Below are 12,937 nucleotides of genomic sequence, written 5' to 3' on the forward strand. Positions count from 1 at the left end.
TTCTTTCTTATTTTCTACAATTAAAATACAACTTTTTGAATAATATCGCTATATAAAATGCATTACTCGTTACTTACATTAGTTAATTACATTAATCATTTAATTTTAATATTAGGCAAGTTTATTTTTGTAAAATAAATATATCGACACTAAAATACTTAAAATATTGAGAATTCGGAATTCAGGATACGGAGGGGAATACAACAACGAGCCAAGTTGCACGAAGTCAATCGTTATCTATACGGAATGCGCAAGAGTCGTGAATTCAGAAAGACAGTGGGATCGTTCGAAGAAAAGCTTGCTATCGTTCCGTCGAGATAAGCATCGCGCATGCTTTCGAGTATCTGTAAAACGTTGAAGTTGGACGAAGCGTTGTGGGTCCATTAAAGCCACGTGGGATCGGTGAACAAGTTCGCAAGTACTTTACGAGCCGAGGACGCATGTCTTATTTTTTCAATTCTCGCGCCCAACGATAAAGCGCCAACTCGCTTTAGTCAACACGCGAAGGTCGTGCCAGGTGCATCCTACCAATTTATAAATTATGTTAAGACCGCGAAAGGGGAGGAGGAGGCAGCTTATGGCACGAGGGGAGGAGTTTTGACTCATGTTCCACCTAGTTGTCACCTTGTTATCTTTTACGAACACCTCATTTCCTAGCATGATTGAAAAAAGTGGCGGCCTTCGATACCCCTCTTCATTAAAAGTGTTGAACGTTTTCTTTTCGAAAAAAAGGCGATATACTTCGCGTGAATAATAATTTGGAGCGATAAAAATATTTCTAGATTACCTTTAAATTCGAATAATGGGTTAGTGATAAAAATTGGGGAAGTTTTTAATAAAACTCGACTTGAGTATTTAAATTCGCAACAAATTTAATTTATTAAGTTAGTAGCAATGAGATGTTATATTTCTACTACTATAATATCTTCGTTTTATTTCTCGTTTGCATATAGTGTAACGAATAATCGTAATGTAAGTAACGTATGACGTCGAAGATCAATTTATTATTCAAAGACGTGGATTTTTCTCAAACGAATTCTTAATAACAAACTTTTGTATGTTTTAGGCTCGTAATATCTTTCGTCTTACTCTCTTCTGAATACGGAAATACGAGAATCACGTGCTTAAACAGGTGTGAGTGAAATTAAAATCAGCGTTCACTGTTTCGATCGGATATTCATACGTTCAAACAAGTTGTAGATTAAGGTAATCGAGTATATTTACACAATGACTTTGACCATTGAAATTTCAAGGGACATCCTTCACTCGTAAAAATAATAAAGAACAGTCGTAACATGCAATTACCAATTTCACTTTGCGCGAAATTTAAAACTTACGTATTCACAAATGCGCAATAATACATCTTCTTCGAATCACGAATCACAATCAGCATTTTTAAACTCAAATATAGACACTTCACGAATTCTTACTAATTTTTTAGTCTCGAGATAAATATATGCGCGACAAGTTAAACACCTTTCACGATGAAAAATTCTCTGTCCCGAGTAATGAGATATAAAAATTCCCCCTCCCTCCCAAAAATCCTTGATTCTACGTTTCATGTTCTTAATTGTCCTTAAACGGTCGTAAACCGGTCGTCGCTTGTTCTTCTTTTCAAGGTTCACCATCCAGAGCCCCACATTGTCCGCTACCTCACGATAAAAGCACCGTTAAAATCCACGAAATCCCCGTCGCACAATGATCCAAAACACCGAATTCACGGATCGCTCGCTTTCTATACACGGGCATAAAGTCTTAATTTATATCGTTATTACGCGATTCCCGGAGAGAACGGTGGACGGAGGGAAAGGGAGAGGGTGAGGGAAGCGTAAAAATATTTATCCACGGCACAAAAGCCCGGGATACCTGGATCGTTAATAATTTAAAAAGGTCGAGACCTCCTCGCCACGATTTTACTCGTCGCTTTCGATCCGCCGTAAAACGCTCTGAATTGAAATTTTTGCAATCCCGCGGAAGGTCGCCGCCATTGCGTCATCCCCCCTTCCCCCCTGAACAAACGATTCGAAACAGTATTAAAAGCGATTCGAGAGATATTCGTGAAAAAGAAAAAAAAAAGAAAAAAATCACTTATCTTTGAAAGAATTTAAAATTTGATTAAATTTCTCTTGCTTTCCTTTTTCTTTTTTTTTAGATACGAAGAAAGATACGAATGTGATTTTCTTTATGGATCTTTAATTCGTGAATTTCGATGAAAGGATAAGAGTGCATATTTTATATAATCGTGTTTCGAATTACTTAAAAAAAATTAGTGTTATGCCATCTTGGAGTGGCAGAAAATTTGACAAAATTTTTCTATCTTTTGCATATGTATATTTGTATTTATATTTAGATGATATTTTAAAGGAAATTATTATAATCGAATTGTTTCCATAAATGTTTCTATAAATCGGATGGAAACAAGTACAAACGGAGATATTCGCTCGATTTATAAAGTGACCGTGTACAACGTACAGCCAAGACTGGTCTAGAACGATTTCCTGTTGAAAGGAGAACACGTATGTAAGCAGTGTCGTGTAGACACCTCGGATGAGGTCATTCGGTTCGCCCACTTATTCCCTGCAGATGTCTAGCGTTGCACGTTCATTCGTATGAAATATGCGAATATGAAGGGATGGAAGTTCAATCGAGCATTTGACCAAATTTATTAATATCGTTTAATTAGAGAAGAATATGATAAATTCTCATCTCTACGAACGATCATTTTAATTTGAAAGATCAAGTTTTCGATAAAGTTTTAAGACGTAAATTAAGAGAGTAATATTTAGTGCGCTTTGTCAATGTCGCGTTCGATATTACGAAGAGGCTCGTTCGATCGTGGCGAATAGAATACGAATACTTCTTATTATATATTTGTCGACTAAAACTAACGGTGTATATATATATATATATACACATATGTATGTATTAATAGAAGTTCGAGACGGAATCGTGATAAAGGAATAACCGGTTGCTAACGAATGTAATTCACGGAAAGATAGAACGATTTGTATCGTTGCAAGTGACAGTGTGACAAGTAAGAATACCGTTCTTGCCATGAGAATGGTGGATGATACGGGTGTAATAAGTTGTGACATCTCGCGCAATGTTCGGATCACATGGAAAATGGAACGAACTTTGAAAATAGTACAATGATATGAACGACTTTATTAGATTCGATGACTCAATGTTCCAAGAAATGTACACGAAATATCATAAATGTCATTTCGTAAGTGTTTAGTTATTGGAATTGTGCGCCATTGTGCTTTAGAATATAATAAATTTATAATTTCAATATAATCTAGAATATTTTTTTTACAATTTTAAATGAATTTTATAAATGTCTTTATTACGATTTTTTCCAAATATTTTTTCCAAAATTTATTTGTACATATCTCATACGTTAACGGTATACTTATTAGAGTTTAAAAATTAAAAGTTTCGATTAATTAAACGATTTTAATTAAATTGAGTATCTAACCTTGAACTTGGAACTCGCAGAGAAGAAATCGAAAAATTTTGCCTGTGATCAATTTCGACTCGATGACACGCTTGTCATTCCATCACCGTAATCAGATATAATTAACGTTACGTCACTGACAAGTGTTCGAAGGTAAACGCACTCCTGTTGCATTACTGTATATATTTGAACGATGAATCAACCTGTTCACGTTACGAAGCGAATTTCGTTCGTTGACTCGAATGATGAAGCATTTTAATTATTATCGATAAGAACGGCTTCGTTAAAGATACACGCGCGTGATTAAGAGGTTAAGCGTGAATAGCGGAATTTGCGTGGGTTCCGAGAGCGGACAAACATTGGACCAGATCGAGCGGATATATCATTGCGTTATAAACAGTATGCAGGTGCGGCCATTTTAAAACCAGGCCTCGTCACCGTCCAAGAATCGTGACTTTTCGAGAGGATGCGAACGAGCTGAGCGAGCTGGACAGCGAGCTTCACACGTGTTCGATATCATTAGATTAGATGTTAGATTTATTGTGTGATAGACGCAATCCTCTCTTTCCGACAACGGTATCGTTTCAGCCATTTTGAAATGTTGGAATATTTTAACAAATTTTTCTTGCATCGAAAGAAATTTTAGAATTAGAAATTTAAACTTTCTCGAAACTCGAAAGATATCGAATAAAAATCCGTGTAAAATATTATAACGATATTACGCAATTCTTGTTCAATCGATTACACGGTTGAAAAGATAAGGTACTCAAAAACACGATTAATGTAACAAGCCGGTACAAACTGATCCCCATAAATATTGCATAAGATTCGATTCGACAAGCTAGTATTTAAGAACTCATTAAGCTTTTCTGAAAGGCGACATTAAATAATGAGATACACCGTTTCTACCGCTGTACACTATTAAGCCGTACACAGACATTACGACGTCCTAAAATTAATCGACGGAACATCTGAGGGAATCGGTCACTTCTAGGCATTGTATCGTTGTTGCAATCGTACCCAATAACGTAATTAAAACGAATGATACCAATGGAGATATGAATGACGATTCCACGCAGGTGTGGCTGCCATTTTAAATAGCAAACGCATCGCAAAGGAATCACGGAATTGAGCATATTGGCAAATGTGGGCCGCTAGTCAAGTCGTTTTAATCACTGTTATTATTTCACTTTAGAATTTTAATTTCTAAATATTTCTTTTTTCTCTAAGCACACAGATTAAATTCCGTGGCAACGAACGAAATTAATTTCCAGATAACAAGTTGCGAATTCGATAAAATTGAAATAAATCTTCTGGTGGAATAACGAGCGTTATGAACACGTTACAAGACTGCTCGATACACTTACAAGATACGCTTCTCTAAAGTCTGCTTACCTCAATTATCCTAATTACTCAAGAACTCAGCGCAAAGCGTAACGGCGTGTCTCCATTTTACATTCTGTCAAAACGAGAGACAACTAAAAATTGTTTAAGTTTAAGTCGTTCAAGGGAGCAAGATTTTTATCCTCGAGGTAACCTAACCTAAAGGAAGCATCAATCGTTCCCGTCATTTTTTCCACTACTCGACGAGTAGTATTTCTCGAACGAAGAGGAATAAACCGGTGTACGTTCTATTTCATTATTCTGGTTGAATCGAGTTGAATCGTTGGTAGACGATATAAAGCACGTGGTTGAATCGTTCGAAAGATACATCCGTGATGAATAAGTAACACAAATATATCAAGTTCTAAGGAATCTGCAAGGGAGACCAATCAAGGTTGCGAGTGGGTGTGGTGAGGAGCTTACAAGAGTACGTACTACACAAGGCTAGTGATGGGATGAAGTACAATTCTTATAGATTCGAATCTTGAACCGTAAAATAAATCTATTTTGAACTAGAACTTGGATAAGATAAAATAGATGGCAGCACATTTAATCCTTAAAACCTGTCACCAAGAATCCTTTAATACATTTGTTCGAGCTGAAATTTTATCTGTGATAAATTTTTTTTCAACAAAACAAAATAAATATATTTTTGTAGGTAATGTGAATTGAATAATCTTTGGGTTGTTTTAATCTATAATACAATAATATTAATTATATTTAATCGTAATCCGAGTTTATTTGAATTCGTGAACACATATTGAACTTGATCCCATCACTACGCACAATCTGATATATTCTTTACGCACACACAGCCTGTCCAACCCGTTTGCCCCAATGTAAGCCGGTCTTTTTTCCATTAAGACTAATTGTCTTTCTTCAGAGACGTACTGTCTGTCAACGAACGCTTTTGTCCTGACAGCTTCGATTTACGCTGCTTCGATCTCGTTTCGTATCGGTCGTTCCTCTTTTCCAGTGTCGTGCCGATGACGATGCATGTCTCTCCCCTTCAAGGCCATCATCTGCTTTTGGATATTCCCATCGGAAATCTTAACCTCGACGCTCAATGAGTAAATTGATTAATCCTTTTCCACAAAATTTTTTTTTCCTTTTTTAAACCGATTGTTTTGACATTAATCTTTAGTTTCAAAGAAAAGTAATCTTTGAAATATTTAGATTTAGAATTCGAAAATAATTTGAAAATAAGAAATTCTCGGGTTTAGAGAAAAATAAATTTTCAGATATTCGAGTTAAGATTTTAGAATGGTAATAAAAATTTTTGAAATATAGAAATGAGAATAAAAATTTCTTAGTTTTGAAAGAAAATAAATTTTGAGATCTTTTTCTTCTCTCTTTTTAATAGAAAATTAATCTCTTAGCAAAGAAACTTTCAAACAATCTTATCACAACTCGAAATAATATTCTATTTTAAAAATAACTCATAATTTACAAGCAAGAATCTAACGAGTGATTGCTAGCAACAAGTTTACATCTTCTTTCAACAATCTTACTCTCTCATTGATTTTTTTTCACCAGATAATGAAGATAATTCATCGTGCGTATTACGTTATCATCGTAAATAGCTTCGCAGCACCTTGAAGTTCACGAAAGTAATCAAGGAAAGGACACTCGTTCTGCTATATCTGCTTACAATAGCGAGATTTTCCTCTTTGGCACGTTCAGGGTTGTTTAACAATTAATTAATAAGCGTCTCTTCACCACAACAATAGCAATTTCTTCGATTTGCACGGTGATTGCACGCCATTCTCATGATCATTCCCACGCCACTTTAAAAAAAAATCTATGGAATTATGATCGGGCGAAACTAATCACGCTCCTTCAAATGAACACCCCGATCGATATAAAGCTCTTTCATATTCTCTTACATCGCTTATGCAAACGTCCTGGCAAATTATCGTGCAGCAACAATCCATGAAGTTGAGCAACTCCTCGAAATTGTTGCTACTCGAACGTGATGTAAAAAGAGGACAGAAACTTTATTGTTCCTTTTTTTCTTTTTTTTTTATTTAAGGAGGGAATTGTAACGAGACGATGTACATCGTGCAACATTGCAACAAATATCTAATGGAATTGTAACATAAAATTCTTAATGTAAATAACACAGTGTAATTTAATCGGTTGTTAAATTTTGAATTTTAATTTTTCGAATTTAAAAATATGTATAATCGTATATAGAGGAACGTATTCTTATCATAAATAATTGATAAAAAGAAATTAAAATTGAACTTTGAAATTATTGCCCGTGTGCAATTACATAAATTTTTAGTAAGCTTGATTATATATTTATGGAACGTACTCACTTATATTTATATCTATACATTATTACATTTGTAATAATAATGTGTTCGTTAAAGAATATAGTATGAGATGCATATAAGTAATAAGAACACGCAAACGGTAATTAAACATCCATGGAAAATGTGATGAAAAGTATGCATATATATATATATATATATATATATATATATATATATATATATATATATATATATATTTATAAACATGTATTGAGTGGCGACTATAGCCAATTAGGTTTTATTATTATAATTTAATATCCGTATCAAAAAGCTCTCATACGATCATATATACTAATTGACTTGCCATCAATGCGATATTTAGTTTAATTACAATCGATTTAATTTTTTAGTTAATTTTCGAAATCAAGGCCAAAGCCGTTATTCGAATTTTTTTTTCAAAATTTCGATACGATACACACGATTTATAATTAATCCTTGGATGGCGGAAGTGGATGATTGAGTCCCCTGAAATAAATTTATATAATTACGATATAATATAGTCGTAACCTATCTTTATTTACGGTAAAATTACCTCAAAATATATTTTCGAACCAATTGTCAATTATACATTTTACAAAATTACGGATAATATGGAAGTTTTTATCGAAAGCATAAGCAATTTTTTTTTCTTCTCTCGGGACAAGATCGAGACTGAATAAAAAAAGAAAAAAAGAATTCGAAGATCGTAACAGAGTTAAAATATACTTGTAACAGAATTGTTTCGTTCAAGATGTCTGAAATGACCCGATCATAATGCAGTCAATCGAAGATTAAATATATGCAAATACACTGGAAGTTCGCAAATTTGCAAATCCTTCGAGCTGCCTGTGTTCAGAGACAAGAGTCGGCGTATCGCGAAAAAAAGGTAAGGGTCAGTTTCTTTTTTTTTTCTTTTCTTTCTGTTTTTTTCTTTTCTTTTTCTTTTCTTTTTTTTTTTCCAATGTTTCGCCAGCGAAAGTTTAACTAGCATGCGTATGCCCAGCAATGCTTACACAATGCACAGTGGCGTAATTTCGTACTCGGGGACACCGTAATAAATGTTTCAGTCCTCCCACACTCCAGTTCTATATAATTTACGTAAGGTGAGCAACCGTGCTTTATATAGTCAAACAGGAAAGCAACTTTTAGCTACGCTCTATTTATTTTTTAAATGAAACAAATTTTCCATTTAATATAATCCTCTTCTCCCTTGATGGATAAAGTAATATGATATATCTAAAATCGATTCATTGCATCTTTTGAAGGATTTTGTACAAAGAAGTTGAGTCACTCAAAGTCAAGACTCACAAAAAAATTCAAACTACAAAAAATAAATTCCAAATAAAAATATATCATGAATATCACGAATTCTATTACTCAAGAGGATCTAGATTCGATGAATTCTCTAATTAGGCTCGATTAAATCATATATTTGGGTAGTTTTCGATTCGTGCCAAGTAACTCTCATCAAATTTATTCATTATTCCCTCACAACGAAGAATAAATAAAATAATACTAATTAATAAATATATGCCTATACCAGAAAAACAATCTATAAATTATACAAAATTATATCTCATACGAGAACATTTGTCGTTATTTTTCTGTGAGAAATAACAAATCGAGGAAGGAATAAGAAAATTTTCAAAGTTGCGCATTACGAAACACCTCCATCCTCGCAAACATCCGCGATTTATCGACACCCAAACCTCCTCTGTGCAAACATTCCTGGTGGAAACCGCAGCAGTCAATGTCAACGCCCACGCTGGAACGAGGCATCGATCAAAACGAAAAGGAAAAAAACGTGATCGAACGAAGGGGTCGCATGACCTTTCGCCCAGGCATCGCAAAGGTCGCTCGAAGTGTGTCGAGGAACGAATGGGGGAAGGAATCGTCGAACACCGTCGAAGCGACGGAACACCTCTCCTCGGTCCATCTATTTTCGTTTCACGAAACGAGAACCGAGAGTAGATACGATCGCACCACCCTCGCTTCTCGCCCGTTAAACACGCAGCAGAGATGAAATCGTTTACGTGTTACATTCTTTCTACGGTATTGGATAATCGCGAGGTCACGAACCAAACGAACGAGCTGGATCGAACGCGAACACGCGAACCGGCCGTTTCGATTTCTTCTTAGGAAAGTAACGGATTCGCTTACTAGACCGAAGGCATTTAGGATCGATGATTGAGAGAGGCGCCATGAAATCCTAATGACTTCCTTGTGCGTGGGCAAGCGTTTGGATTATTCAAATGTGGAGATTTGACAGTGACGGTGACGATTGCGGCGACTTTTGATCGGCTGGCGCCAGAAATTTAACGTTTCGTAATAATTAAAGGATGAAAAATGACGGATTTCTACCTCTTTTTAAGGTTTGATTCTCTGTAACATAGAATATAAAGAGGACTTTTATAAAGTATTTTTTTATAAATCTTCTTAATAAAGAGGAAAAAAAAAGGATACCGTTATTTATTTATTGTAGGGTTCTTAATATTTCCTTGCACGAGTATATATTATACATAACCAAGTTTATACCATCAACTGTTAATTAAAAAAATTCCACATAACTCGTTCTACTTTTCGCAAACTTCAATTTTCTCTATTCGTATTTTAATATCGTGCTTTCCATCAACGAAGAAAAAATTCTTTTCTTTTTTTCCCCCTCGAAGCGGATCATAAATCTCACTCGCATAAAACAGGAGCCATCGATTCCGTCTTCAATGAACGTCGAAATAATAAAGAAATTCGCAATTAATCAGTCACACGATCGGGCACACGGTACGGGTTAATTACAAGGCGTTATAGACTCATCAAGTAATTGCCCGTGATACGGTTTCGCGTTACACTCGAAGGAGAGCACTCGATAAATCGGGTGGCCTCGATACGCGTGTACGACTTTGTTGCGCGAAATATGGCTGTAATGGGCTTTATAACCGCTTGTTTATCAACGAAGGAACGTGGAACGAAGAGATAAACGATTGGCCCCCGATCTTGCGACCGAAAAGCAGAAGTTTTTCTCGGTAAACAATTTTTTTCGATACGAATATTATTATTAGACGATGAAATTGCGAGAAAATGTATATGGGGATAAGATACATCTACGGTGTATTTATATAGAATTATTTGTAACTAAACGTTTTACGAGAGTATATTTTTTTTTAAGAGAAGGAAGTAAAAAATATTTGTAATATTTGTATTTGATGATAATATTTTGTTGAAAGTTATTAAAAAGCGAGGCAAGGAATGGAAAATAAAATACTATCGTAAAAAAGTATCATTAGAAGTCAATTATTATTAATTATTCTAGCGAGTTCTCATAATGCGGCAACAGGTTCCGCAAGAATTTATAATTTATCTCAACTGTTACAATCTAAACGAGTATTTATATTTCATACATTGATTATTTAAAAAAAAAAACATCGAATGATATTGGAAAATGAATAATTTTAACTAAAAAAAGAATACAGAGGGGAGGGGGGAGGAGGAAAAAAATTAGAATTATTATTCACGGACAAAGGCACTTCGTTTATTACAAGGCATCGTATATTACCGCAAAAATACTACGTTTCACGTATAATCTCGATAAATATCCTACTTACGCACTTCGTGCGTATGCGTAAAACTTTACTGTGACGAATGTCTAACAATAGTGGGCATAATTCGATGTCCATAATTTATAACGATTATCCGAGCGAAATAATTTTAAACGTATCGGCTAATGTATGGTAATTCGCTTCCGCGAAGCGAAACTTACATGAGAAACGACAAATTGACAAAATGACCGAGGAGAATCAGTAACAGGTGGAAAATTTTCTTACTCGAAACTTAATCTTGCTCGAATTTACGAATGAAAATAAAAAAGAATAGCGGAACGCGGAAATTAACTTAAGGAATATGTATAAATTATCGTTAATATATGTACTTGAGATCTTCTCCCTCTCATAAAGATTAATTGTAAAACTTATTACCTCGAACGAGATTATTTATTTATTTCTTTTTCTCGTCATAATGATCGTGAATAATTATTGTCCACGATTCTCGAAGAAAATTGTGGTTACAATGATAAATGTTGTTCGGTTTTATGCGAACCTCTTATCGATAATTTATATGCTAATAAAACACATAATGTCAACCGGACGATTTTTTTTTGCATATTAAGCCAGGTGTTACGCTTCATGGCTACGAAGGAAGTCTACTTTCTTCTTTTTCGTCATTTGTTTTGAACCTGTGGACTTGAAATTATTAGAAACAAAAAAAAAAAAAGAAAGAAAAGAATTGAAAAAGGATGCAATAAGTGTTTTTGTTCGAAACTCTTGTCGTACGTTCTACTAATATTGTAAAGGCGTGAAAAATCTTTATTATGAAATCGATTGTTTCCAGGTATCACGGTATCACGGCGACGAACAGGTCGTAGTAAACAATTTCTTATTGCGGCCTTGCTACGTTACGTCAGAAAAGCAGAGCAAGAGAGGAGAACTCACACAGGAGAAACGTGAACCCTGTGTGTCCTGTGCCACTCTTGACGCAGTTTCCGATTATACGATTGTGAAAGGCTTAGCACTGCCGTGTAAATTCCATTATATCAACAAGAAAACTTATTATATATTGAACAGTTTTGTGAGTAATAAAAATAAAAAAAATTTTTTAAAAAATAGATTTATAGTATAATAAAAAATACTCGAAATTTGAAAATTTTTTAAAAATAATTTAAAATCACCTACATTCGAGAATTATTTTATTTCCAATCATAAATTCAACTTTTCTAAATCAATTATCCGAATATACATTCATGAAAACAAATTTATCTCCCTATTATCTCCCAAACGATTGCATCGTAGCGATCGAATTAATTATCCGACAAAACATTTTCCAACAAATTAACGCAAGTTCTTTTCGAAGAATGGATCGTTTTAATTAACGAAAACACAAGGAAATATGGATAAAAGCGGCGTCGTACCGTGAAACAGCATCACGTTTATTTATCTGTCAAGGTCCTCGAAATTAATTCGCGTAACGCTCGCGCGCCCTCTTCTGTACGCGAGCAAGAAACAAAGGTACCTGAGAACCTAACCTCCCTCTTTATTTCCTTCGTTTACGAGCTGCAAAGTGATTCGTACGACCGCCAGTTTTTAAAGAAACGTTTAATTAAGATGTGAAGGCGGTTGCATGCACGCGACGAGCACAAGGACGTTGACGGACGTGCATGATTCTTTTATCGAGACCGAGGGGGTCTCGTTACCGCAAATGGCACCCCGGGTCGTTCCTTGTAAATATCCGACTGTTCCGTGTACCGGTTCCTCTATAAGGAAGAATTTTTATTCCTTGAAGAGAAGAAAGAATTTTCTTTTTCTGAGAAAGAGAAGGGGGAGAGGGAAATTATGAAAGAAAGATGAAAAAATACCACTGCATTATTTTTTTGCGTTTTGGTAAATCGATGAGGAATCATTTTTTTTTATTGAAATAATACGTATCTAATTTTTAAAAAATTGGAAAATGTCATGATAATTTTGAAAGGTACTCATTATCGCAAATGTTATAAAAATATCGGTAATTCTGAATATTTTTATCTTTTTAAAATTTTATTTTTCACTTATTTATTTTTCACATATTGTAATATTCTTCGACATATTGTAATATTATTCTTTCTTTTTATAAAGCTAGAATTTAAAAATGGAACTTTAAAATTACCGAGGAAATGATATGGAATGCGTATAAATATAAATTAGTCTCGTGGAAATATTGAGAACGGAAACATTTAGAAAAGAACGCGAACGATTTAAGGAATTTATTTCTTCGAACG

At 34.4% G+C, this 12,937-nt stretch overlaps 1 protein-coding gene and 1 long non-coding RNA gene across 2 annotated transcripts in view; both read right to left on the bottom strand.

The window, feature by feature from the left end:
• The window catches only part of LOC107999055 (uncharacterized), a 46,696-nt gene that overhangs the window by 5,359 nt on the left and 28,400 nt on the right, over nt 1-12,937 (bottom strand). The gene's annotated exons all lie outside the window — the stretch shown is intronic.
• LOC107999059 (uncharacterized) lies at nt 7,333-10,538 on the bottom strand. Its single transcript, XR_009829541.1, has 3 exons — nt 9,601-10,538; nt 7,691-9,519; nt 7,333-7,623 (listed from the first exon to the last, which is right to left on the bottom strand). It is a non-coding gene; the product is annotated as an uncharacterized LOC107999059 (long non-coding RNA).

This window comes from Apis cerana, linkage group LG4 (assembly GCF_029169275.1).
Source record: "Apis cerana isolate GH-2021 linkage group LG4, AcerK_1.0, whole genome shotgun sequence".
Lineage (NCBI taxonomy): Eukaryota > Metazoa > Arthropoda > Insecta > Hymenoptera > Apidae > Apis > Apis cerana.